Genomic DNA, 26156 nt, shown 5'->3' on the forward strand with positions numbered 1-26156 from the left:
GCTCACAAAAGTGGTTCTAACCATCCAGTGTATAAATTAATCCCTTTACTGGTCTCCTCCACCCCTGAAGGAGGCCTCAGGCAATTCTTCAAAAGCATCACAAGTATCCGAAACCAGCCCAGGAAATTCCTCCAGACTTTCCATCCTTTCCAATGGCCTCTGCAAACTTCCCATAGGTCACTTAGTTTCCCATCTTGGATCCCTTCCTTTTCATCCACTTTATGGCCAGGTATTCTGGCTGCAGACCAGCCACTGTGGTTCTCGCCTGTCTTTCCTGAAGATGCTGGTTCCAGCAGCCACTTGGCCCCCATTCAGGTGAGTGCTGGCCCAACCTGCAGGTTCACACCATGGCGCTCTTCCACTCCAATTCCCACTCACTTCTCACCCAGCAAATTCCTACATTACCAACATTATGCACATGTTGCTGCCCTTGGAAATTCTTCCCTGACCACCTGCCACAAAAGCAGTGCATTTCCCAGCAACATTTCTCCTATAGCACTTTATACTTTTATTGCTATGGATTCAACCCTTCAACAGAGATGTCCTGCATCCCTACCACACTGCAAGTCCTGAGATGGGTTTTTGGATGGTGGATGGTCTCTTCCGCCAGGCTGGACAACTTGGGAAAGAAAACATGTCTTTTCTTTTGGACTAGTGTTCCCACCTGATACGTATTAGACACTCAGTATATGACTGGTCGGGGCTTCCTCAGTGGCTCAGCAGTAAAGAATCCACCTGCAACACAGAAGACATGGGTTCAATCCCTTGGTCTGGAAGACGCCCTGGAGGAGAGCATGGCAACCCACTCCAGTATTCTTGCCTGGTGAATTCCATGGACAGAGGAGCCTAGCAGGCTACAGTCCGTAGAGTTGCAAAGAGTCGGACACGGCTGAAGTAGTTTAGCATGCAAGCATACACCTGGTCATCAGATGGAATTATTTTTCAAAGGGGCTGATGGACAAGAATTGGCAGAAAGACCTGAATTGATGTCTAGGGAATTAGACTCTGTAAGTAAGATAGAACTAAATTTGATTAAATGAGTCTCTTGCAACATCGTCATTCCACTGCATTGTGGAAGTCTCCACTTTAGCACAGCTAAGCTCTCATTTCTAAGCTTCCCTCGGGGACTCCAGAAAGGGATGTAATCTATTCTACAGGCCATGTCCTCTTTCCCCTTTTGGCCTCTGATTCTTAGCATTGCAGAAATATTACTCCCAGAAATAAACTGACCTTTTGAAAGCTAACTGAAATCATGCATTCCAGCTGAGGACAATGAACTCGATGTTTAACAAAATATAAGTTTCTCTGCCAACATAATGAACTTGTTGGATACTACTGTGTTCTCTTGGTTTGGGAATAAACATAAATGTGATTCCCAAATATTTGTTTAATAAAAGCACTTTTTTTTCTACCTACCTTAGGCAAATGTTATTGAAGGTCCAGAGGAATGCTGACCTCTCTTTTCTATCCCACTTTGAGAGTCATTAAGATGATGGAGTGCTCATTTCATAATTGTGATCACCTCCAGTGATTTGTGTCTTTTAAGTAGATTTAGAGGTGAGTGCACATGATGCAAATTTAATTTATTTACAATAAATGTAGAAGGGGAGACCTAAGACTCTTCGCTTTGAATCAAATTCTTTTCTTTTTTTTCTTTTTTGTATTTTAAAGTCTTTATTGAATTTGTTACAATGCTGCTTCTGTTTTATGTTGTGATTTTTGGTCAAGAGGCATATGGGATCTTAGTTCCCCAATCAGGGATCAAATCCATATCCCCTGCATTGGAAGGTGAATTCTTAACCACTGGGTCACCAGGGAAGTCCACAAATTGGTCTTTAATCACAATGAATATTGACACAGTGCCTAACAGTTTGGCCAACTGGACTTACTGGTATCTTATATGTGAAATTGAAAGTGTTAGTCACTCAGTCCTATCCAACTCTTTGCTACCCCACAGACTATAGCCCGCCAGGCTCCTCTGTCCATGGAATTCTTCAGCCAAGAATACTGGAGTAGGTAGCCTTTCCCTTCTCCAGGGGATCTTCCCAACGCAGGAATTGAACCCAGGTCTCCCACATTGCAGACAGATTCTTTACCATCTGAGCCACCTGGGAAGCTGGGTGTCTTATAGTATCCTCCCCAAAAGGAAGGAGGTGCTTTATTGTTCCTATCATCATCTGTATCTTAATGGATGCAGAAACTGAACTTTGGAAACATTATATGATTTGCCAAAGGACAAACATAAAACAAGTTTGAAAATGTGTGTGGTGGCAGTAGGGGTCTGGCTCCAGCCAGACAGAACTTAGTTTGATTCTTGGATCCTCTATGTACTAGTTTTGTGGTCTTTAACCACAGTATTACAACAATTATTTAGTGCTCACTACATGCCAGTCAGTGTTCTAAGCACTTGGCAGGTCTTGTATTATTGAATCTTCATAAGACCTTTTGGGACCTTCCCTGGTGGCCCAGTGGGAAAGAATCCACCTGCCAATTCAGGAGACCCAGGTTCAATCCCTGAGTCAGGAAGATCCCCTAGAAAAGGGAATGGCAACCCACTCCAGTATTCTTGCCTGGGAAATCTCATGGACAGAGGAGCCTGGTAGGCTATAGGCCATGGGGTCACAAAAGAGTTGGACACAACTTAGTGACTCAACACTAACAGCAAGAGTTTAGAAAGTTACCCTCCATCATTATGCTCCTGATGGCTGAGGAAACAAAAACACCAAGGGATGAGAAACTCATCCAGAATTTTCTAACTGATAAGTGGAGGGAAAACAAGATTTGAACCCAAGCAATCTGCCCACAGTCCGGGCTCCTAAACACTAGGAAATACTCTTTCCCCCCAACTAAGTCTCTCTCCCTTAGCCTCAACTTTCTCCTCTATAAAACTGGGGTTAGTGGTAAAGAACCCACCTGCCAATGCAGGTTAGACATAAGAGATACAGGTTCGATCCCTGGGTCGGGAAGATCCCCTGAAGAAGGGCACAGTAACCCACTTCAGTATTCTTGCCTGGAGAATCCCATGGACAGGGAAGCCTGGAGGGCTGCAGTCCACAGGGTCCCAAAGAGTCAGACTGACCACATGTGGTCCCTACTGTTCAGTATGGTTACAAAAACTAGAAATAATGTCCATCGAGTGCCTAATCATAATATACTATGCCAGGACTTTTATCCCAAGCCCATAAATTGGTCCATAAATAAGCTACAGAGAAAGAACAGTCCCTTGGAAATAGCATCCAAAGTTCTCTCTCCATCTACATCTATGTGTGTATGTTTGTGTGTGTGTAAGTCTGAATGCATATGTCTGGGAAAAACTATCCATAGTTTTTCATCAGAGTGTTGAGAATAACCATGCCCCTCCCCCCAGCCTCCGAAAAAAAAACAGTAACACCACTGTCAAATAACTTTGAAAGAATTCATATATTCTACATCAATTTTTCCATGTGGAAAATTATTTTTTATTTTCTCCAGTTTATATCCTAAGTAGAAATACATTTGCCACTTCAACTTGCTGTTATCCAACTTTCAAGCACAGGTTATAATAGGATCTGTTTCTTTAGATGGTGTAACGGAATTTGAGAGTTGCAGAAAAGGAATTTTACTGTGTCTTTGGCTTCTGTACTCTCTGCTGGCTCAATTTGGGGCTGGAGACAAGTTTTCATTAAGCATGTATGAGCGTGTGTGTTTACACGGGCCCTGGGAGTAAGCGATGGCTGTGAGACAGGCTACAAGCCTGGCCTCAGTTGACTGCCCTCCACTTATCCCAAAGCAACGTGCGTGTTTATCCTGTTCCCTAATTAGTCTTATCCTAGCAAACAGCAGACTGCCACAAGCAGCTTTAGGTCTCACGACATTTGGACACCACATGGCGTGGTGAATCCTTGTGACACTTGGCTTTGTTTATCACCAGATAGACTGGGGGCCTCGCCAACCCACTAGAGACTGGGCCCTGATGGGCTCTGCCAGGCTGATGGTGAGAGGACTGTGTCAGTGGCCCTGAAGCCGAAGAGCTTAGTAGGAACGGACAGAGTCCAAAACCTCACAGTCAGAAGACAACAGAGGCATCTGATGCTAATTTGTATGAGATTTTCAGAAAGTTCAAACCGGTCCCATCCTATTTTTGGCGAAGAAGTCGGTGGTGTGATTGCAAAGTGCCTTATTTAATAAATCACCTACTTGGAGAACTCAAGAGTAAACAAATGATATAAACAGCGTGAACCTGTGATCACCCCTCTTGTTTTACACTTGCTTTCTCACCTTTTCTCGTCTTCTATTTCTGCCTTTCTGTCACCACTTCTGCCACTTCCTTCAGCTGGTGCTTTGAGCAAACAGCTGGGTTTAATGAACTCTGAGTAGAACTAAATATTCCTGGACAAAATCAAACTATGACATCCCCTTGAGTAAATATTCAAGGGTTCTTATGAGAGCTCAGGAAAGTGAATACAGGCTCTTCTCCAAACCCTCTAGCTCACCCATGCTTAGCACCTTGCTGTTAGATGTTGTATGCATTTTAACGTTAAAATTAGGATGGTTCAAATGTATACAGCTAGATTCACCAGCATCTCTGAGGTTCTGTAATCATCTGTAAGTTATACAAAAGAGGATAAAAAGTACTAAGGGGACAGTAAGTCTCCTACATTTGAGCTCCTACATTTGAATGAGCTTCGTTCCTTAGTCCAATTTGTTCAGAAGCCCAACAAAGTCAGCCTAGGTACCCAACTAACTCAATTGGCTATATAGTACTGTGCTGTAATAGGTTTATAATATTTTTCACACAAGTAATACATTAAAAAAAAACACAAAAAATATAGAAAACATTTTTTTAATCTTACAGTGCAGAACCTTGTAAAGTACAGTAGTACCAGCTACCGCTGCTTTTATGCCTGCTTCCAGACATCCTGGGCTTGAAATAAAGATACTGCACCTATACCCTATACTGTACCCCATACAGTTGTTGTTGTTTAGTCACTAAGTTGTGTCCGACTCTTTTGTGACTCCATGGACTGTAGCCCACCAGGCTCCTCTGTCCATGGGATTTCCCAGGCAAGAATACTGGAGTGGGTTGCCATTACCTTCTCCAGGGGGATCATCCCAAACCAGGGATCGACCTTGTGTCTCCTGCACTAGCAGGCGGATTCTTTCCCGCTGAGCCACCAGCAAAGCCCACTGTATACAGTACTGTACAGTAAAGTAAACAAAAGCACATGTAGAGAATGTGCTTGTAGAGGCTGCACATGCGTGACAATGCACGTCAGACACACGAGCTAACTTAGAGATTGGACATATGAATGCAAGTTTGCGCCTTTGAAGGTTTGCAACTTGAAGGCTCATATGTAGGGGATTTAACTGTGTTTTTAAACAGTATAAAGCTTTACAAGTTTTAGATATCTTTCGTATTTTCTAATCTATGCCCTTAGGTGTCATCTTTTCACGCACGACACCACAAACTTTTAATAATTATTTAAGATCCAATATCAACAAAGAAGTCAGTGAATCAACAAAGTTTGCTTTATCCTGAAACTCTAGATAACACTTAGCGGTGGTGAGAATAAAACTTCCAATTTCTGGTCTCCTTTATCTTCAAGAAACTCTCCCCAGATCTGCTTCCCACACAAACTGCTATTTCACCTCTCACCTTCTCTTCTCAGCCACATTTCTCGCTCTCCTCCCACACGTTCCCCAAACCTTTGTCACCGGGCTCTTCTTTCATCACCTATAGAAACTGGGCTTCTTAAAAGTGACCAGAAATAGAGTCACAACGTACAAAACAAGTCCATGGTTACCACGGGGTAAGGGGGAGAGGGGTAAAGTGGAAGACTGGGATTGATACATACACACTACTATATATAACAGAGATAACTGATAAGGACCTGCCGTATAGCACAGGGAACTCTGCTCAGGACTCTGTAGTGGTCTACACGGGCAGAGAATCTTTAAAAGATATGGATATGTATAACTGACTCACTTGTCTATGCTGCAGAAACATGACATTGTAATCAACTAAACTCCAATAAATATTAAAAAAAAAAAAAAACTGACCTAACCGTCTTCCAGTACTCCTCCAAATCTCAGATCACTTTCCTTGTTCACTGCATCCGCACACCCCCATGTCCTCCCCCTTCTTTTCTGTCACTCAGCAACGCTGGTAACCCTGCCAGGTATTTTTACTTTTCTATAAGCCAGATATTTTCACTTAATCTTCCCATCAAATGTACTCATAACCCTCGGTTTCAATTTATTCATTTACCCTATAGTATTGATTACGTGCCCAATGCGCCAAAGCTGCTTCCAAATATTTGACCAACTGAGAATCTGAAAACCTCCCAGCTACAAAGACCCTAAAACATTGGATAAATATCAAAGAAATTGCTGGAGAAAACAGAGAAAAACACTCAAGAGACGTACAGGTAGGAGGAAAATCAAAGTCAGAATTCAAGGTGTTATATCATCCTGAGGCTGTTTTCTCAAGCAATATCCAAATTCATACTCTGACCACCTGCTGCATAGTCTTCTTTGACAATGTAAAAACCTCAAACTCAATATGCTAAAAAAGAAAACGCTAAACAGCTCTCTTTCCAAATATCCCCTCGCATTGGTTCTCAGACTAAGCAAATGGAATCACAAATCTTTCAGTGGGTCATTCTCATAATTTCTGAGCACACTTTCCCTTCCTCCTCCCTAGTTCTCTGCTGTAACCTGGTATTCAGCAGACCTGAGAAGAGGCTTGGCATCCATACACCTATAGGGTAAATTCCTATTCATTCTTCCCATTTAATGAGTCCATGTAGCAGGGCTTCTGTCTTGGTTATTTTATGCACTCTCCAAACCTGCTAAGGCCAAAGTTCATCTGCGCTAATCAGGGACTCGGACACTGTCTAATTTGTACAAAACTCCTCTCCCCTGGAGTCCTCTGTGCCAGTGTGACCTCAGTGATGCTGCCATGTCACTTTAAGCATCACACTTCTCTTAAGATCTCTACCAGTCACACTATGCCAACTTCAGATCCCCAGTCCCTAGGCCTTAGCCTGGACACTGCCCCAAAGATGACTGCATATGCACCTTTTCTTCACTCTTAGAAAGGAATAAGATACAGATTTGGTACGAGTATTGCAACTTCAAGGAATTCTCACATCCCCGCTTTCCACCCAGTAGGCTTATGTCTCATTAAGATTCGCCAGCAGCAGGTTCCCAATGCACCTTTCCCTGGCCCAAAGTAGGCTGTCAGCAAGAAGCTGTGGCAGCTCGTGCTGGAGTACCAGGTTCTGCTGTGACAAGCTAACACACCCCATGCACACTCATCTACAACCCCCTTCAGTGTGGTCTGGTCAAGCAACTGAGGATTGCTTAATTACAATTAGCTCCCTTGTCTGTCTTAAAAGTCTTCCTTTTCTGATTTCCTTTATCTTCATTTTTGTACCCTGGTCAAAGGTGTGTTTTCCCATCTCTGTCCCTTTCACTTCTTTAAGAGTATACACATTCTCACCTCTCCCAAGATTACTCTTGAAAAATCAATGTTGCAAGCATGCCATGAAATCTACTGTGATATCTTGATGAGATGGTTGGATGGCATCACCAACTCAATGGACATGAGTTTGAGCAAGCTCCAGGAGTTGGTGATGGACACAGAAGACTGGCACGCTGCAATCCATGGGATCACAAAGAGTTGTATACAACTAAGGGACTGAACTGAAATGATCTTATTCTAAATAACCAATGGATGGAATGACTGGTCTGAAGGCCAGCAACTAATTGGAGACAGAACAAAGATGATTCTAAATATGAAATTTTTCCCTTAAGCAAAAGGAAATAGACTCATATTGAATTATATCTACCTGATACTGACAGAATAGTTTGTTACGTATTTAACATAGTAGAAATGCTGGATGAATAACAAATGGAGTTTTATTGTGGCTTCTGGTCATAATTCCAGAGAATGAATGGACCCAAGTGCTTCTAAGCACCCTGGACAGTTCCTTTGCTCTCACGGTTTCTACCCCTTGCGTCTTCCCATTTGGATAAGTGGGTCATATTATCACTACCCAAGTTTTCAAATCACATGTCAGAAAGTAACTCAGTTGTCATATAACACAACTTCTTTTTTGGGAGATGAAGACACTGAGATCCAGGGCTGAATTGCTTTGTTCAGGGTCACTGCTATCTTGCCTGGGATTAAAAAAAACCCTCAAGTCTCCTAAATCCAGTTCTGAAAGCCTTACCCACAACATACTGAGATTCCTTAATCCTTTCTTAATAATCACTTGAAAAAAAGAAAAGCCAAGAAATTTGAAAGACTCCAAGCATATTTATTTGCCAAAGTTCACTTTCTCTCCTTTCTCACTCATTTTCATAATCTGAAAGTGTGGTCTAGAAAAGACATGTGTTATTATTTCCATGTTTTCCATATCTAGATGAGGATAAAATTCATTCTCTCTCATTTATTTATACTTTGGTTTATTTTTTCCCCATGCTTTTGTAGATGGCTGAGAGATGAAGATATCAGAAAATCAGTGTCTCCAGGGAGAATGCCTTTTAAAATATTATCTTTTATGAACATAAGATATGGTTGATTCAAAATGCTTTTAACCTAATACTAAATCTTTGAATGCTAATTATGCCTTGATTGCCAGCATACATTGGTATCAGTAACCTCATTTTAAAATCACCAGGGTCTCTTACTATTGTTGCTTCATTGAAAGCCAATGCTGGAAGTAACATACCTATGGACTGTAGCCCACCCACCAGGCTCCTCTGTCCATGGGATTCTCCAGGTAAGAATACTAGAATGGGTAACCATTTCCTTCCCCAGGGCATCTTCCAGACCCAGGGATTGAACCCAGGTCTCCTGCATTGGCAGGTAGATTCTTTACTGTCTGAGACACCAGGGAAGCCACCACGTACCCGCAGGAGACTCTAAAAAACAAAAAAATAATGTAGCATTACTTACACCAATCCATTCTTTCCTTTCTGCACTACTGTCCCATTGACAACTTTTCAATCAATTTCTATTTGTGAATGTTAACACATCACATTTTAGGTATACTAAGATACAATACTATCAAAATAAAAACAACTTTTCAACATCCATCTGAGCTTCTCTCCCATATTTTCCTGTTGCAATAAAAGTGTTCTTCCTTTTCTCTAATATCCTTGATTTTGATTCTTTCTTTTACCTACCATATTTTTATAAATTACCATTTTTTACCATATGACTTGGAGAAGAAAATGGCAACCCACTCCGGTGTTCTTGCCTGGAGAATCCCATGGACAGAGGAGCCTGGCAGGCTGCAGTCTGTGGGGTCGCAAGGGTCAGACACAACTTAGCAACAAAACTACTACTACTAAAATTCGCACTGGAGAAGGAAACGGCAACCCACTCCGGTGTTCTTGCCTGGAGAATCCCATGGACAGAGGAGCCTGGCAGGGTGCAGTCCACGCGGTCACAGAGTGACTGAGTGACATGACTGAGTGACTAAGACACCCACACACCAATATGACTATCCTGCATGCATGTGGGCTAAGTTGCTTCAGTTGTGTCTGACTCATTGTGACCCCATGGACTGTGGGCCTGCCAGGCTCCTCTGTCCACGAGATTCTCCAGGCAAGATTACTGGAGTGGGTTGCATGGCCCTCCTCCAGGGGATCTTTCTGACCCAGGGGTAGAATCCACGTCTCTCACGTCTCCTACATTGGCAGGTGGGTTCTTTACCACTGGCGCCATTTGAGAAACTGAATGGCTATCTTAGAATACATCTATTCTCAAGGTTGATCATGTTATCTATTTCCCTCCTCGCCTGATCTTTCATCCCTTTTCATCAACTAGGGTAAAAGCCGCTTTTGCTTTCCCCACTTTCCCACCCTTACTCCAAACTGGCCTTTCCTGTCTTCTGTGAACCAGAATTATTGCAGTAGTTCTTTCTGCTGCTAGAAAGAAGACTATACACAGAGCTGATTTGTTAATTTGACACACTCATAGATTTGTTTTTATATCCTGCCCACCCCCCCCACCTCATCTAGAATCCAGATTATCTAGCATCTCTTCCTTGACTATAGTATGGAATATAGTTCTTAATAACACATTTTTTTTGAGCACCAACCCTTATGTAGGGACACAAAAGCTATAAGCCATGACATACATCACCTAAAAGCCACAGGCAGTATGAAAAGATAATTCAGTGCAAGGAAATGGAGTCAAAGGTGATTCGGGTAAAGAGTATTCTGTGATGAGTAACGACTCAGAGACACCTTTCCTGCCCAGTCCAGGCTTGAATTGGCCTTGAAAGAAGTACAGAGCCAGAAAAAAAAAAAAGAGGCAAAATACTCCACAGGCTAGTTATTGATTTTAAAAAATCAGTTTTATAATACTGAAAGATACATAAAATAGTTCTATTAAAAAATACCTTCAAATTTTTCCCTGAAAGACAAAAAAAATCATGAATTTGTGTCCATTAAAGCAAAGACTTTAAACCTTTTTTTAATCAATTTTCTGAACATGAAAAATACATATGCAGAGTTTGACTTATCTTATTCTTGGCTTATCTTGAAATACTTTAATCAGTTTCTTAGCTATAGCAGCCTCTAAAACTGTGTCACAAATATGTTTCTGGAGAATTTACTTTTCTTAAGGTGGTACTATTATATTTAATTTTGTTGTAAGCTTTCTGCAGTCATCTTGAAAGTTGAATTTTTATTAAATAAATTTGAAATCACTGGAACTGTCGATTGTCTCTTTTTACCATATTATTTTAAAAATATTGGTTACTCAGTTGAGGTCAGAGAAAATTCTGGTACACAGAGGATATTCTTTTTATTAATTAATTTATTTATATGAATTGAAAGCTAATTACTTTACAATATTGTGGTGGTTTTTGCCATACATTCACATGAATCAGCCATGGGTGTACATGTGTTCCCCATCCTGAACCCCCCTCCCACCTCCCTCCCCATCCTAACCTTCAGCATCATCCCAGTGCACCAGCCCTGAGCACCCTGTCTCATGCATCGAACCTGGACTGGTGATCTATTTCACATACGGTAATGTACATGTTTCAGTGCTATTCTCTCAAATCATCCCACCCTCACCTTCTCCCACAGAGTCCAAAAGTCTGTTCTTTACATCTGTGTCTCTTTTGCTGTCTCGCATATAGAGTCACTGTTACCATATTTCTAAATTCCATATATATGTGTTAGTATACTATATTGGTGTTTTTCTTTCTGACTTACTTTACTCTGTATAATAGGCTCCAGTTTCATCCACCTCACTAGAACTGACTCAAATGCATTCTTTTTAATAGCTGAGTAATATTCCATTGTGTATATGTACCACAGCTTTCTCATCCATTCGTTTGCCAATGGACATCTATATTGCTTCCATGTCCTGGCTATTATAAACAGTGCTGCGATGAACACTGGGGTGCACGTGTCTCTTTCAGATCTGGTTTCCTCAGTGTGTACACTCAGCAGTGGGATTGCTGGGTCATATGGCAGTTCTATTTCCAGTTTTTTAAGGAATCTCCACACTGTTCTCCATAGTGGCTATACATTTGCATTCCCACCAACAGTGTAAGAGGGTTCCCTTTTCTCCGCACCCTCTCCAGCATTTATTGTTTGTAGACTTTTTGATAGCAGCCATTCTGACCAGCGTGTTCAGAGGTACCAGCGTACCTCATTGTAGTTTTGATTTGCATTTCATAGAGGATAGCCTTAATTCTAACTCCTTGTGAGATAATGTACAAACATTTCAGCTCAAATTATCTTCAAAGTTTCAGTCTTTTGGTTTCCACTTAAATTAACTTCATCGAGAAATATTTTATGGGACCAAATTCTTCAAATAAGATGTCTGTATTTATAACACTTAATAATGATTCACCTTAAATTTTTATATTTACAAAAAAAGATTCACTAAGCATAAATGCTGAAAAGCTTTAAGTCTTCTCAACTTCATTTCCATTCAGGTAGAAAGTATGAATGCATTTAATTAAAGATAAAAGTTCCTTTAAAAGAATCTTCCCCAAAATTGAAATATTTCAAGGACTCATTTAAGTTCAGAATTAAACCTTATACAGTTTGAGCTCTCACAATTCCACTGGATGAGATGTGCCCCTACATTTGTATTCAATATCAATTCTTCTGCACTTGCATTAATGTTCAAGATCTTCCTGCCTGCAAATTTTGATTTTAGTAATTGCAATTTTCTAAACTTTAAAAAAGCTGAAGCTTTTGAGTTTTCAGAAGCTCAAGTTTTGTGGTGTGCCAATAAGTGAAAACTTTAGTAAAACATGTCCAAATGATTGAGAACAAAATGCAACTAAAATGAAAGAACTCATTTTTAAAAACATTCAATAATTTTATGGGACACATAAGTCAATTCACATGGTTTCTCTTTACCAGGGCTTCTCTGGTGGCTCAGATGGTAAAGAATCTGCTTGCAATGCAAGAGATCTGGGTTCAATCCCTGATATAAGAAGATCTCTTGGAGAAGGGAATGGCAAACCACTCCAGTATTCTTGCCTGGAGAATTCTATGGTCAGAGGAGCCTGGTGGGCTAGAGTCCATGGGGTCACAAAGAGGGGGATATGACTGAGTGACTAACAACATGGGACACATAAGTCAATTACATAGGTTTAAACATTTGTGAGTTTTGACTTATGAGAGATAGCAAGCAAATATCTCCTTTTATTTATATTTTTATATTCAGCATCAGCTTCATAATGAAAAAATAAACTTAATTATTATAGCCATGATTATAAGAGGTTGTAAATGTTGTCAGTAATAGCTTCTGTTTTGACTGTAGAACACTGTGGCTTGTTTTTGAATGGACACAATTTGAAGAATACGATGTCCATTGATTCTACTTACATTTCTCTTTTATAGATTTCTCCATTCAATGACAACACTGACTGTATTATGAGGGTATTCTTCGCCAAACTTTGCAATTGTAATACCATCACAAAGCACATGATTTTGTCTCAATGTTGGAATTTTTAACTGAATTTATAGTAGTATCCAAAATATGTCAGAAATTTCACCATTGAAAGACTGAACATCAAAAAGCTTTACTTGATTCTTTGACTAGCTGGAAAGTGATTCAGGGTATTATTATCTTTATGGATTTTCAATTTGAAACATGTGACTTGGACTTTTCAACTTGGACTTTAAGAGAATGGAGCGCTAGTGCTGCACGGTTATATGTACTTCTGGTTATATGCACATCTGGCATGGAACTAGTTAGGTACCATTTTTGCAGAATTGAGAAAATAGTCTCTCAAATTTTCTATATTCTATGGCTCAGAAAAGAAACCAGTTGATCACAGTTAACAAAAAACTGTCATCTAACAAAGAGTATTTTCTTCTGTCAATGGAGCCAACACAGGAACAGTATTAATTCAATTTTTTATTACACACAGAAGAAAACTTGAAATTGAAAAATAAGAGAAATTAATTCAGATGCACAATAATTTACAATGTGCACATCAAAAGCCAAGTTTCACATTATTGTATGCGGACACACCGTCTAGACTTCAATTATTAATATTAAATCATTGCATTCAGGAACAGTCTTCTTAAACTACTCATTCTGTCCTAGGGATTGATGCTTACTCAACAGATTCATGTTTTCTTGTTTCCATGTGGTCAGCAATGGCAACACAGCCTCTGGGGTAGATGGTAATTGTGGACAAACAGTTTGTGAATGTTACACATTCATCATCATCTTTCTTGAAAATGGAAAGTTAGTACTTAAAATTTTCATGACACAGGCACTTTTCTTCCTTTTAAACTTATTTCTGTCAAGAAGGCTTATGGCAAAAAAAAATAATAATAATTTAAAAAGCATCACCAAACAAAGAGATACAAGGTGACAAAATCTCCATGGGAAGGCATTCACCCTACATCCTATGCAATCTACACAGGACCATCCAGCTTCCAGCTCACACATATTTCAGACACGCCTAATAGAATTTCCCATGTTTGTCATCAGTCCTGCCAACTGCTGGCCTGGCAGCTTCGAGCATCTCTCAGATCTTGGCAGAGGTGGCTCAGACAATTAAGAATCTGTTTGCAATGCAGCAGGCCTGAGTTCAATTCCTGGGTTGGGAAGATCCCCTGGAAAAGGGAATGGCAACCCTCTCCGTATTCTTGCCTGGAGAATTCCATGGACAGAGGAGCCTGGCAGACTACAGTTCATGGGATCACAAAGAGTCAGACACGACTGAACAACTAACACTTTCACTTTCTGGCAAGGCCAGGTCACAAGTGACTAGCAAACCAGGTGGCCACCTAAGCAGCAAATTCAAATGGCTCTCATAGCATCATTCAACACCAGAAAGATATAAATCTGAACACCTTTCATTTTATCGATGATCATCTGACATCCCTCCCTTGAAATGGACACATGTACTAGTTGTGTCTAAAAAAAGTAATTGACTGCACATTAATCTAAGACCTCGGTTCACTCTGCATGTAGCTCACACCTACTAGAAAGGGTCAGAGCAGAGGTGTAGATACAAAGCAGAGGTCTACCAAAAACAAGCTAACAAGGTGACATTATTCTGTTTATGCAACAGTTAATACTAACACTTTGAGCAAAATTCAGAGCAAATGCTAAAACAGATAGAATACCATTAAATAGTCAAAACGAGGACGTTTGTGGGCAAACTGAGGCATAGGGTTAATTATAAGCAAGCAAGCAAAATCACTTAGGCAGAATTTTTTTTTAAATCTTTAAAGTTCCTATATTACCATTTCCAATAAAAAATCAGGGTTTTATTACACAGTTTCTCTACTTTAAGGGAAAAAAAAATCTTATGTTTAAATATGTATATTCCAAATTGCTTTACAATGTATCAAGTTGAACCCAATGAAGCTGCCATTTTTATGCTTCAAAAACAGTTGAATATCAGCATCTTTGTATTCGCAATCTTAAGACATTGAGACCACTCATAGTTCAGAAGATGTGCTGTTAAAGAAGAACAGAAGAACACTAGAGAAAACATAAAGAATTAAGAAAATACCCACATTCCAGAAGAAAATTAGAAAATGGAAGATGAAGAGCCATAAAAATTATATGAAGGTCTTTGTTTTAATTATGTTCCTAAAATGTTATTAAATGTGTCTTGAGTGAGATTTACCTTGACATATCCTCAAGTGGGTATGAGTTCTGAAACCCACAAGAAACCAGAGGTTCAGAGAGGATACCAGTAATTTGTCTGGCACTTTGCAAAGTAAGAAAGAGAATTGAAAACTGACTGGGATTGATTAGAGGAGAAAAGAAAGAAAAGCAAGAACAGATTCTCAGGGAAGACTAGGCCTTGCCCGGAGGTGTACCAGTCACGCACTTAAACCCTTGAACATCAAAACCCTGTTTAACACATGCTAACGCCCAGCTGGATATGATTATCAATTCCCCACTTAATTTTTCTCAGGTGCTGAACTTGTAAGAACCCAACTGCACGGAGCTCTTGTCATGGTTGAACCGTCTAACTCTATGCTGAATCACAGAGGCATTTATTGCAATGGTGAATTATGAAGGACACCGTCTTACCTTGATTAGGGACAGCAGGCAGCTTGCAGTATTGGGGGAAAAGGTACTGGAATGAGCTATGATCAGTTATGCCACCCAACAGGGCACCCCAATTCTCTAGACTTCTTTGATAAAGTGGGAGCTTGGACCTGGTAAACTCTGAGGTGATGAGTCTGTGCTGTTTTCCTGAAATGAAGATATTGCAAAATTACCAGACAGCTTCTTTTCTATTTGTGTTTTTAGGTGGTTGTCTGAGAAAGGGAGAAAGGAAAAAAAAAAAAAAAGCAAAATCCCAGAAATCTTTAATTGATATGGAAGAAGTTACAGAATCAGCAGGGAAAGGCAAAAAGATGAATCTATTTTCAAATTACTTTTTACCAAACCTGCCTCTGGGAACTGTGGAAAAGGAGCATCATTTTAAGAGTTTATTTTTACTTCTTGCTGAGATCTGTGTGACTGAAATTCAGCCTTGTTTTATTTTTTTTAATCCTCCTGCTGTTTTTCTGTTTATTCAGAACTAAGCATTTGAGAGATATTTCAACTCAAAAAAATAATAATAAACAAAATGCAGAGTAAAGTTCCATATCTGGACATTTTTCTTATAAATTCTTCTCCTTTTTTGGTACATATTTAAGGAACTTCAAAGCATGTGTTATTAATCAGTCTATCAGCATTTCATTAATGTTTGTAATTCTGACTTATTAAAACTAAATGAAATCCTTATTGCAGACATTTAGGATATAGCTCAATATGCTATGAGTAGACTAAGATTTCAAAAAGGATGGAGAAAATTAATTTCCATGAGTGTCTTTCAGAGTAACTTTCTTTTCCAGAAGATCCTCCAAGAGTAGAAAACACCATTATTCGTTGTTTGTTTGTGCACAACATAGATACTTCCCCTGTAATTAACTTGTTTGGAGATAAGGTTGTTTTGATTAGAGATACTGTTGTTGTTTAATCAAAATCTGACTCTTTTGCGACCCCGTGAACTGTAGCCTTCCAGGTTCCTCTGCCCATGGGATTTTCCAAACAAGAATACTGGAGTGGGTTGCCATTTCCTTCTCCAGGGGATCTTCCTGATCCAGGGATCAAGCCCAGGTCTCTTGCATTGGCAGTCAAGTTCTTTACCACTGAACCACCAGGGAAGCCTGATTAGAGATACTAAATGGACCATAAAAATGACTGCTCAATCCTCACTGTCTAGAAAGGAAAGCTGAACAATCAAGGGTATGCGATTGCCAAAGGTCACACAGGTGGTGAGTACCATACTTTCTGATTTCTGGCCCTTGGTTCATCCACTACATAAACTAAACAATAATGACTTTTGAAAGTTTCACCCTGGATTTTCAGTGTCACCTTAGGTACCACAACCATTTGATCATCACTGTTTTTCTGTTTCGTGTCTTTACTTTCCAATAACTTGGAGCTTCCCAGGTGGCGCTAGTGGTAAAGAATCTGCCTGCCAATGCAGGAGACGCAAGAGACACAGATTCGATCCCTAGATTGGGAAGATCCCCTGGAGCAGGAAAAGGCAAAAGTCTATTCTGCAAAAGTCTATTTTGGGTGATAGTCTCCATATATGTATGCAGAGCATATGTTTCTGTATCAGAAAAGAAGAAATCACATTGACTTTCTCAGAGGGCATTGCAGGGAAGTTTTCCCCAAGAACTGAAAGTCTTTTTGGAAGGAATTCTATCCAAAAGTTTCATAGCCTAGATCCAGAAGTATTTCTGCACTTGGAGCACACACTTACAAAAATTCATAAACCGATGGTGAGTGAGTGAAGTCGCTCAGTCATGTCCAACTCTTTGTGACCCCGTTGGACCTACCAGGCTCCTCCGTCCATGGGATTCTCCAGGTAAGAATACTGGAGTGGGTTGCCGTTTCCTTCTCCAGGGGATCTTCCCGAACCAGGGATCAAACCCAGGTCTCCCGCACTGCAGGCAGACGCTTTAACCTCTGAGCCACCAGGGAAGCCCAAACCGATGGTACTCAGTACGTACAACAGAATTAACAATTACACTAGTGAAAAATTTCCCAAATGTTGTTCCATGGAAAAAAGTTCTGAGATAGAAAAACTGCAGCTGAAAATGCTTGAGAAGCCCCAAATCCCGTATCCTTCTTTTGGAAACTGGCTGTATATAAAAACCTACTAAATAATCTGGAGGGGCTTCCCCAGTGGCCCAGTAGTAAAGAATTCACTTGCAATGCAGGAGTCAAAGGAGATGCAAGTTCGATTCCTGGGTCAGGAAGATCCCCTGGAAAAGGAAATGGCAACCCACTCCAGTATTCTTGCCTGAATCCCATGGCCAGAGGAGACTAGGGAGCTATAGTCCATAGGGCCACAAAGAGTTGGACACAACTGAAGCAACTTAGCATGCAAATACTCCGGAAAATCCTACAAAAGCAATAACAATGAGCAATAGCTGTTTAGTTCATTTGACCACAAAACTCTTCATTTCCAAAAATACCTTACAATGTCTTGAGGTACATTAATGTTTCCATAAAACAAACACTGAAAAATTTACTCACTGCTTGTTGAACATTGCCAGTAATTCTGAATTCTCTGGCATACCCAAACTGGATGACAGATGGAGAAGGTCAAATAAAAAACCAGGTTATGTAGGAAAGCTTATAGGCAATTGACTGGGGAGATTAGTCTGGAAAAGAGAAGACCTGGAATCTTTTGATCCCTCACTGATTGCTGTCTTCAAACGTTTCCATTAATATCACAAGAGCTAGTGGTGTCGAAAGAGTTCTTCAGGTAAAACTTTCTGATTGGCTTATTTCAGCTGAAACACATTTTTTAAAATTATGGTAAAAGTTCACATAACATTTACCATCTTAACCATTTTTAAGTGAACAGTTCAAGGGCATCAAGTTCACTCACACTGCTATGCAGCCATCACCGTCATCTATCACCAGAAATTTTTCATCTTCCCAAGCTGAAACGCCAAACCTGTTAAACAATAACTCCCCACCCGCTCCTTCCCCAGCCTCTGGAAACCACCTTTCTACTTTTTGTCTCTATGAATTTGACTACACTAGGGTACTTCATGTGCTGCAAATCATACAACATCTGCCTTTTGTGACCGGCTTATTTCATTCAGCATAATGTCCCTAATTTCATCTACACTGTTGTTCAGTCTCTAAGTCGTGTCCAACTCTTTGCGACCCCATGGACTGCAGCATGCCAAGCTTCCCTGTCGTTTACTACCTCCTGGAGTTTGATCAGACTCATGTCCATTGAGTCGGTGATGCCATCCAACCAACTTGTGCTCTGTTGCCCCCTTTTCCTGCCCTCAATCTTTCCCAGTATCAGGGTCCTTTCCAATGAGTCAGCTCTTTGCATCAGGTGGCCAAAGTATTGGAGCTTCTGCTTTAGCATCAGTCCTTTCAATGAATATTCAAGGTTGATCTCATTTAGGATTGACTGGTTTGATCTCCTTGCAGTCCAAGGGACTCTCAAGAGTCTTCTCCAACACCACAGTTCAAAAGCATCAATTCTTTGGCACTCAGCCTTCTTTATGGTCAAACTCTCACATCTGTACCTGACTACTGGAAAAACCACAGCTTTGACTAGAATGGACCTTTGTCAGCAAAATGATGTCTCTGCTTTTTAATACAGTGTTTAACTTTGGACTCTACTGACTTAAGCTCCAGATGTAAACATCCAGCTGCCCTCTCGACATGCCATGGATGTCCCAGAGGATAACAGGTCAGAAGCTGACTTCCCTTACCAAACCCCAGTCCTCACCTCCCCACCACCATATTTATTGCCGATCCCACTATCCCTGTCTTAACAAACAACACTATAATCCAAACCATCATGCAGCAGACCAGACAGAAAGTTGTTCAGAGAAAGACTCTTTTAAAAAAAAATTAAAGTGTAAGTGATTTACAACATTGTGTGAATTACTGCAATACAGCAAAGTGATTCAGTTATACATATATGTATGTGTATATATATATATACATTCTTTTTCATAATCTTTTCCATCATGGTTTATCACAGGGTATTGAATATATTTCCCTATGCTATACAGTAGGATCTTGTTGTTTATCCATCCTATAAAAGCTTACATCTGCTAACCCCAACCTCCCACTCCATCCTTCCCCCAATCCCATCCCTCTTGGCAACCACCAGTGTGTGAGAGAAAGAATCTTGCAACAACTAAAACATTACTGGAAAAAAAAAGAAAATCCATACCCATCAGATTCCCCAGACAGAGATGTCAAACACACCTCTTTGAGTAGAAAGTAAGGTAAGGTAAGTTCTCCAAACAAAACTAGTCAAAAAAGATGCTCATAGAATGTCTTTCCGAAGAGGGATAGTTGCTTAATAGCTGTCTTTTTTTTTTTTTTCCTTAGTTTGGCTGGGATAAGATGGTTTGAAGCCAGAAGTGACCTGCTTAGGACAGAAGAGAAAAGCATTCATGAGGTTCCCTACTTCTCCGCTCCGTGGACCGGAGAATACAATACATAACAAGTGTTGGTTGCTCAGTCAGTCTCTCCCATCAGGAAGCATCCAAAAGTCTCTTATCATTCTCCATCAGAGGGCAGACAGACTGGTAACCACAATCACAGAAAACTAACCAATCAGCCTTGTCTAACTCAATGAAACTATGAGCCATGCCGTGTAGGGCCACCCAAGACAGATAGGTCATGGTGGAGAGTTCTGACAAAATGTGGTCCCCTGGAGAAGAGACTGGCAAACGACTTCAGTATTCTTGCCTTGAAAACCCCATGAACAGTATGAAAAGGCAAAAAGATAGGACACTGAAAGATGAACTCCCCAGGTCAGTAGTTGCCCAATATGTTACTGGAGATCAGCAGAGAAATAACTCCAGAAAGAATGAAGAGACAGCCCCAAAGCAAAAACAACGCCCAGTTGTGGATGTGACATGATGGAAGCAAGGTCTGATGCTATAAAGAGCAATATTGCATAGGAACCTGGAATGTTAGGTCCATGAATCAAGGTGAATTGGAAGTGGCCAAACAGGAGATGGCAAGAGTGAACGTCAACATTTTAGGAATCAGCAAACTAAAATGGACTGGAATGGGTGAATTGAACTCAGATGACCATTATATCTACTACAGGGGGCAAGAATCCCTTAGAAGAAATAGAGTAGCCATCATAGTCAACAAAAGAGTCCGAAATGCAGTACTTGGATGCAATCTCAGAAATGACAGAATGATCTCTCTTCATTTACAAGGCAAACCATTCAATATCACAGTAATACCAATCTATGCCCGAAACCAGTAATGCTGATGAAACTGAAGTTGAACGGTTCTATGAAGACCTACAAGACCTTTCTGAACTAACACCCAAAAAAGATGTCCTTTTCATTATAGTGGACTGGAATGCAAAAGTAGGAAGTCAAGAAATACCTGGAGTAACAGGCAAATTTGGCCTTGGAGTACGGAATGAAGCAGGGCAAAGGCTAACACAGTTTTGCCAAGAGAATGCACTGGTCATAGCAAACACCCTCTTCCAACAACACAAGAGAAGATTCTACACATGGACATCACCAGATGGTCAACACCAAAATCAGACTGTTTACATTCTTTGCAGCCAAAGATGGAGAAGCTCTATACAGTCAACAAAAACAAGACTGGGAGCTAATTGTGGCTCAGATCATGAACTCCTTATAGCCAAGTTCAGACTTAAATTGAAGAAAGTAGGGAAAACCACTAGACCATTCAGGTTATGGCCAAAATCAAATCCCTTATGATTATACAGTGGAAGTGAGAAATAGATTTAAGGGACTAGATCTGATAGATAGATTGCCTGATGAACTATGGACCAGGGTTTGTGACATTGTACAGGAAACAGGGATGAAGACCATCCCCAAGAAAAAGAAATGCAAAAAAGCAAAATAGTTGTTTGAGGAGGCCTTACAAATAGCTGTGAAAAGGAAAGAAGTGAAAAGCAAAGGAGAAAAGGAACAATATACCCATTTGAATGCAGATTTCCAAAGAACAGCAAGGAGCGATAAGAAAGCCTTCCTCGGTGATTAGTGCAAAGAAATAGAGGAAAACAACAGAATGGGAAAGACTAGAGATCTCTTCAAGAAAATGAGAGGTACCAAGGGAACACTTCATGCAAAGATGGGTTCAATAAAGGACAGAAATGGTATGGACCTAACAGGAGCAGAAGATATTAAGAAGAGGTGGCAAGAATACACAGACAAACTGTACAAAAAAGATCTTCATGACCCAGATAATCATGATGGTGTGATCACTCACTTAGAGCCAGACATCCTGGAATGTTAAGTCAAGTGGGCCTTAAGAAGCATCTCTATGAACAAAGGTAGTGAAGGTGATAGAATTCCAGTTGAGCTATTTCAAATCCTAAAAGATGATACTGTGAAAGTGCTGCACTCAATATGCCAGCAAATTTGGAAAACTCAGCAGTGATCACAGGCCTGGAAAAGGTCAGTTTTCATTCCAATCCCAAAGAAAGGAAATGCCTAAGAATGCTTAAACTACCACACAATTGCACTCATCTCACACGCTAGTAAAGTAATGCTCAAAATTCTCCAAGCCAGTCTTCAGCAATACGTGAAGCATGAACTTCCAGATGTTCAAGCTGGTTTTAGAAAAGGCAGAGGAACCAGAGATCAAATCGCCAACATCCGCTGGATCATTTAAAAAGCAAGAGAGTTCCAAAAAAACATCTATTTCTGCTTATTGACTTTGTTGAAGCTTTTGACTGTGTGGATCAAAATAAACTGTGAAAAATTCTGAGAGATGGGAATACCAGACCACCTGACCTGCCTCTTGAGAAATCTGTATGCAGGTCAGGAAGCAACAGTTAGAACTGGACATGGAACAACAGACTGGTTCCAAATATGTCAAGGCTGTATATTGTCACCCTGCTTATTTAACTTATATGCAGAGTACCTCACGAGAAACGCTGGGCTGAATGAAGCACAAGCTAGAATCAAGATTGCTGGGAGAAACATCAATAACCTCAGATATGCAGATGACAGAACCCTTATGGTAGAAAGCAAAGAACTAAAGAACCTCTTGATGAAAGTGAAAGAGGAGAGTAAAAAAGTTGGCTTAAAACTCAACATTCAGAAAACTAAGATCATGGCATCTGTTCCCATCACTTCATGGCAAATAGATGGGGAAACTGTGGAAACAGTGGCTGACTTTATTTTGGGGGCTCCCAAATCACTGCAGATGGTGATTGCAGCCATGAAATTAAGAGACACTTACTCCTTGGAAGGAAAGTTATGATCAACCTAGACAGCATACTGAAAAGCAGAGACATTACCTTGCCAACAAAGGTCCATCTAGTCAAGGCTATGGTTTTTCCAGTAGTCATGTATGGATGTGAGAGTTGGACTATAAAGAAAGCTGAGTGCCGTAGAATTGATGCTTTTGAACTGTGTTGTTGGAGAAGACTCTTGAGAGTCCCTTGGACTACAAGGAGATCCAGCCAGTCTATCCTAAAGGAGATCAGTCCTGGGTGTTCATTGGAAGGACTGATGTTGAAGCTGAGACTCCAATACTTTGGCTACCTGATGGGAAGAGCTGACTCATTTGAAAAGACCCTGATGCTGGGAAAGATTGAAGGCGGGAGGAAAAGGGGATGACAGATTATGAGATGGTTGGATGGCATGACCGACTCTATGGACATGAGTTTGAGTAAACTCTGGGAGTTGGTGATGGACAGGGAGGCCTGACATGCTGCAGTCCATGGAGTCTCAAAGAGTCAGACATGACTGAGCGACTGAACTGACTGACTGAACTGAACTGTTGGTTGCTCAGGGGTATCCAACTTTTTGCAAACCTATGAACTCTAGCTCGCCAGGCTCCTTTGTCTGAGGAATCATCCAGGCAAGAATACTGAAGTGGGTAGCCATTCCCTAAGTCTCCAGGGGATTGTCCCAACCCAGGCATCGAACCTGGGTCTCCTGCATTGCAGGCAGATTCTTTACAATCTGAAACATCAGGGAAGCCCCCCAATAAATACCAAACAAATAGATCTATTTGACAGGGTGCTACCTTATTCACCACTGGAGACATCCAGCTATAACAGTCTGGTTTCAGTTCAGTTCAGTTCATTTCAGTCACTCAGTTGTGTCTGACTCTTTGTGACCCCATGCACTGCAGCACGCCAGGCTTCCTGTCCATCACCAACTCCCGGAGTTTACTCAAACTCATGTCCATTGAGTTGGTGATGTCATCCAAACATCTCATCCTCTGCCATCCCCTTCTCCTCCTGCCTTCAATCTTTCCCAGCATCAGGGTCTTTTCGAACGAGTCAGCTCTTCCCATGAGGTGGCCAAAGTATTGGAGTTTCAGCTTCAGCATCAGTCCTTCCAATGAACACCCAGGACTGATCTCCTTTAGGATAGACTGACTGGATCTCCTTGTAGTCCAAGGGACTCTCAAGAGTCTTCTCCAACAACACAGTTCAAAAGCATCAATTCTACGGCACTCAGCTTTCTTTATAGTCCAACTCTCACATCCATACATGACTACTGGAAAAACCATAGCCTTGACTAGATGGACCTTTGTTGGCAAGGTAATGTCTCTGCTTTTCAATATGCTGTCTAGGTTGATCATAACTTTCCTTCCAAGGAGTAAGTGTCTCTTAATTTCATGGCTGCAATCACCATCTGCAGTGATTTGGGAGCCCCCCAAAATAAAGTCAGCCACTGTTTCCACTGTTTCCCAATTTATTTGCCATTTACCATTACCCAAACAGTCACCTAAATCATAAACCTGAGAATGATATTTTGTCCCAATCTGTCAGTCACAACTAAGTCCACCTTTTCAATCTCTTCTAATCCACCCATCAACTCTTCTACCCTCTTAACACGATTTTAGATCCTCTGTTTCCTGCTTATCTTTCCTATAAACCTTTCGGTAATTCCCTAATTAATTTTCTTTGCCATCAGTATTTTTCCAGTCTCATCTCCTTCCCATCCATACTTCATATAGTAAATGCATCTGGGCATTCACCCATCTCTGCTGCCTTGAAATGCTGTTCTCACTTACACCTGCCCTAGGTAACTCTTACCTGATCCAAGGGACCCTCAAAACTGTCATGTCTAGAAAACCTTCCTTGCACCCCCAGCCTGTGGAAGTGGTTGCCCCTCTGCTTTCACAGTCCCCTGTACCTATCACTATCGTATGAGCTTCCCAGGCGGCTCAGTGGTAAAGAATCCGCCTGCCAATACAGGAGACACAGGAGACAGGGGTTCAATCCCTGGGTTAGGACGACCTCCTGGAGAAGGAAATGGCAACCCCCTTCAGATATTGTTGCCTGGGGAATTCCATGAACACAGGCGCCTGGCAGGCTACACTCCATGGGGTTGCAAAGAGTCAGATTCGATTAAACCACCACCATCACGATCTTAAACCCTATCACGTGGTCTTGCAATCTTTTTGTTTGCTTGGTTTCTGTTTTCTCCACTAGACTAAGTTCCTTGAAAGCTAAGGTCACTTCATATTCCTAGAGCCTTGTACAGAGCAATTAAATCGATTATAACACATTGAGAGGATCGTTGTTCTCACTTGGGTGTGTATGTAAAAAGTATTCAATATATTTCAACATTTTAATTTAGAAGATGAGCAAACTGAGTCCTGAAGGGTGATGATGGGCCCCAAGCTAAGAGTCAAAGTGAAAGACCAGAAACTGAGCCTTCTGATTCTCAGTACAGAAGCCAGATGTTCTTCAGTTATGTCAAAGGCTAGGTTCTCGTTCGTTAATCAGTAAAGGACTCACTGAGATGTTGTTGGTCTGTGTCAGGGGATGTTGTAGACGCTGACAGAAGAAAACCAACAAAATCTTCATTCTAGAGAACCTCAAGGTTTCTGTGCTTCTAAGATTTTGCACTGTGATACTCTTAACTCAGGGATGACACACCTCCAAATTGCAGAAAGAACAAAAGCAATGTATTTTCTAGAGTTATGGAAATGGGAGAACCAAGAAAAAGCTTACTTTGTTTTGGAGAAGCAAAAGGACTTATGCTTCCTGAATCTGCAGGTTTGTGTTGGTCAGTGAGCCACAGTTCAGAAGAATGAGACATGCACCCAGAAAAAAACAAGAGTCCCAAAGATGTTTCTACCAGGACCCCCTGCTCCCTGCTCTCCTCTTGGAAGCTTGCCACATTTATGCTGGCATCAAGGCTTTTGTTTATGATTTCTACATCTCTCTTTTATACCCAGCCTTCAGAGCTTAGCTCACACCACATCTTCTAGGCAATACCCAAGTCATTCTGAAGCCTCAATGATGAACAAATTTTTCTCAAAATTCAACACCAAAAATTGCTTTAATGATCTGAGTCCATCATGAAAAGGACTTTCTCGCCAAATAACGCTGACGTGTTCTAATGGAATAAATCATAGCTTCTGCTTCCTTAGGATCTACTACCACCTGGAAGTGTGTGAGGCATATGGAGATGACTATACATGCACTGAATGAATGAATGATTGATGGCTGTATTGCCAGCCATTCCCCATCTGATGCTCTCCCAGGAGAGACGTAAATGCCTCCCCAGGAAAGGGCCACTCTCAGGACCATGGGTGTGGAGAGCACTCAGCCCCAGAGCTGTTGGCCACAAATCGGTTCTTCTGAAGGGAACTTCAAAGGGGGAGGCAAGACAGGCCTGGCACA

The sequence above is a fragment of the Odocoileus virginianus genome, chromosome 28 (genome assembly GCF_023699985.2).
Source record: "Odocoileus virginianus isolate 20LAN1187 ecotype Illinois chromosome 28, Ovbor_1.2, whole genome shotgun sequence".
Taxonomy (NCBI): domain Eukaryota; kingdom Metazoa; phylum Chordata; class Mammalia; order Artiodactyla; family Cervidae; genus Odocoileus; species Odocoileus virginianus.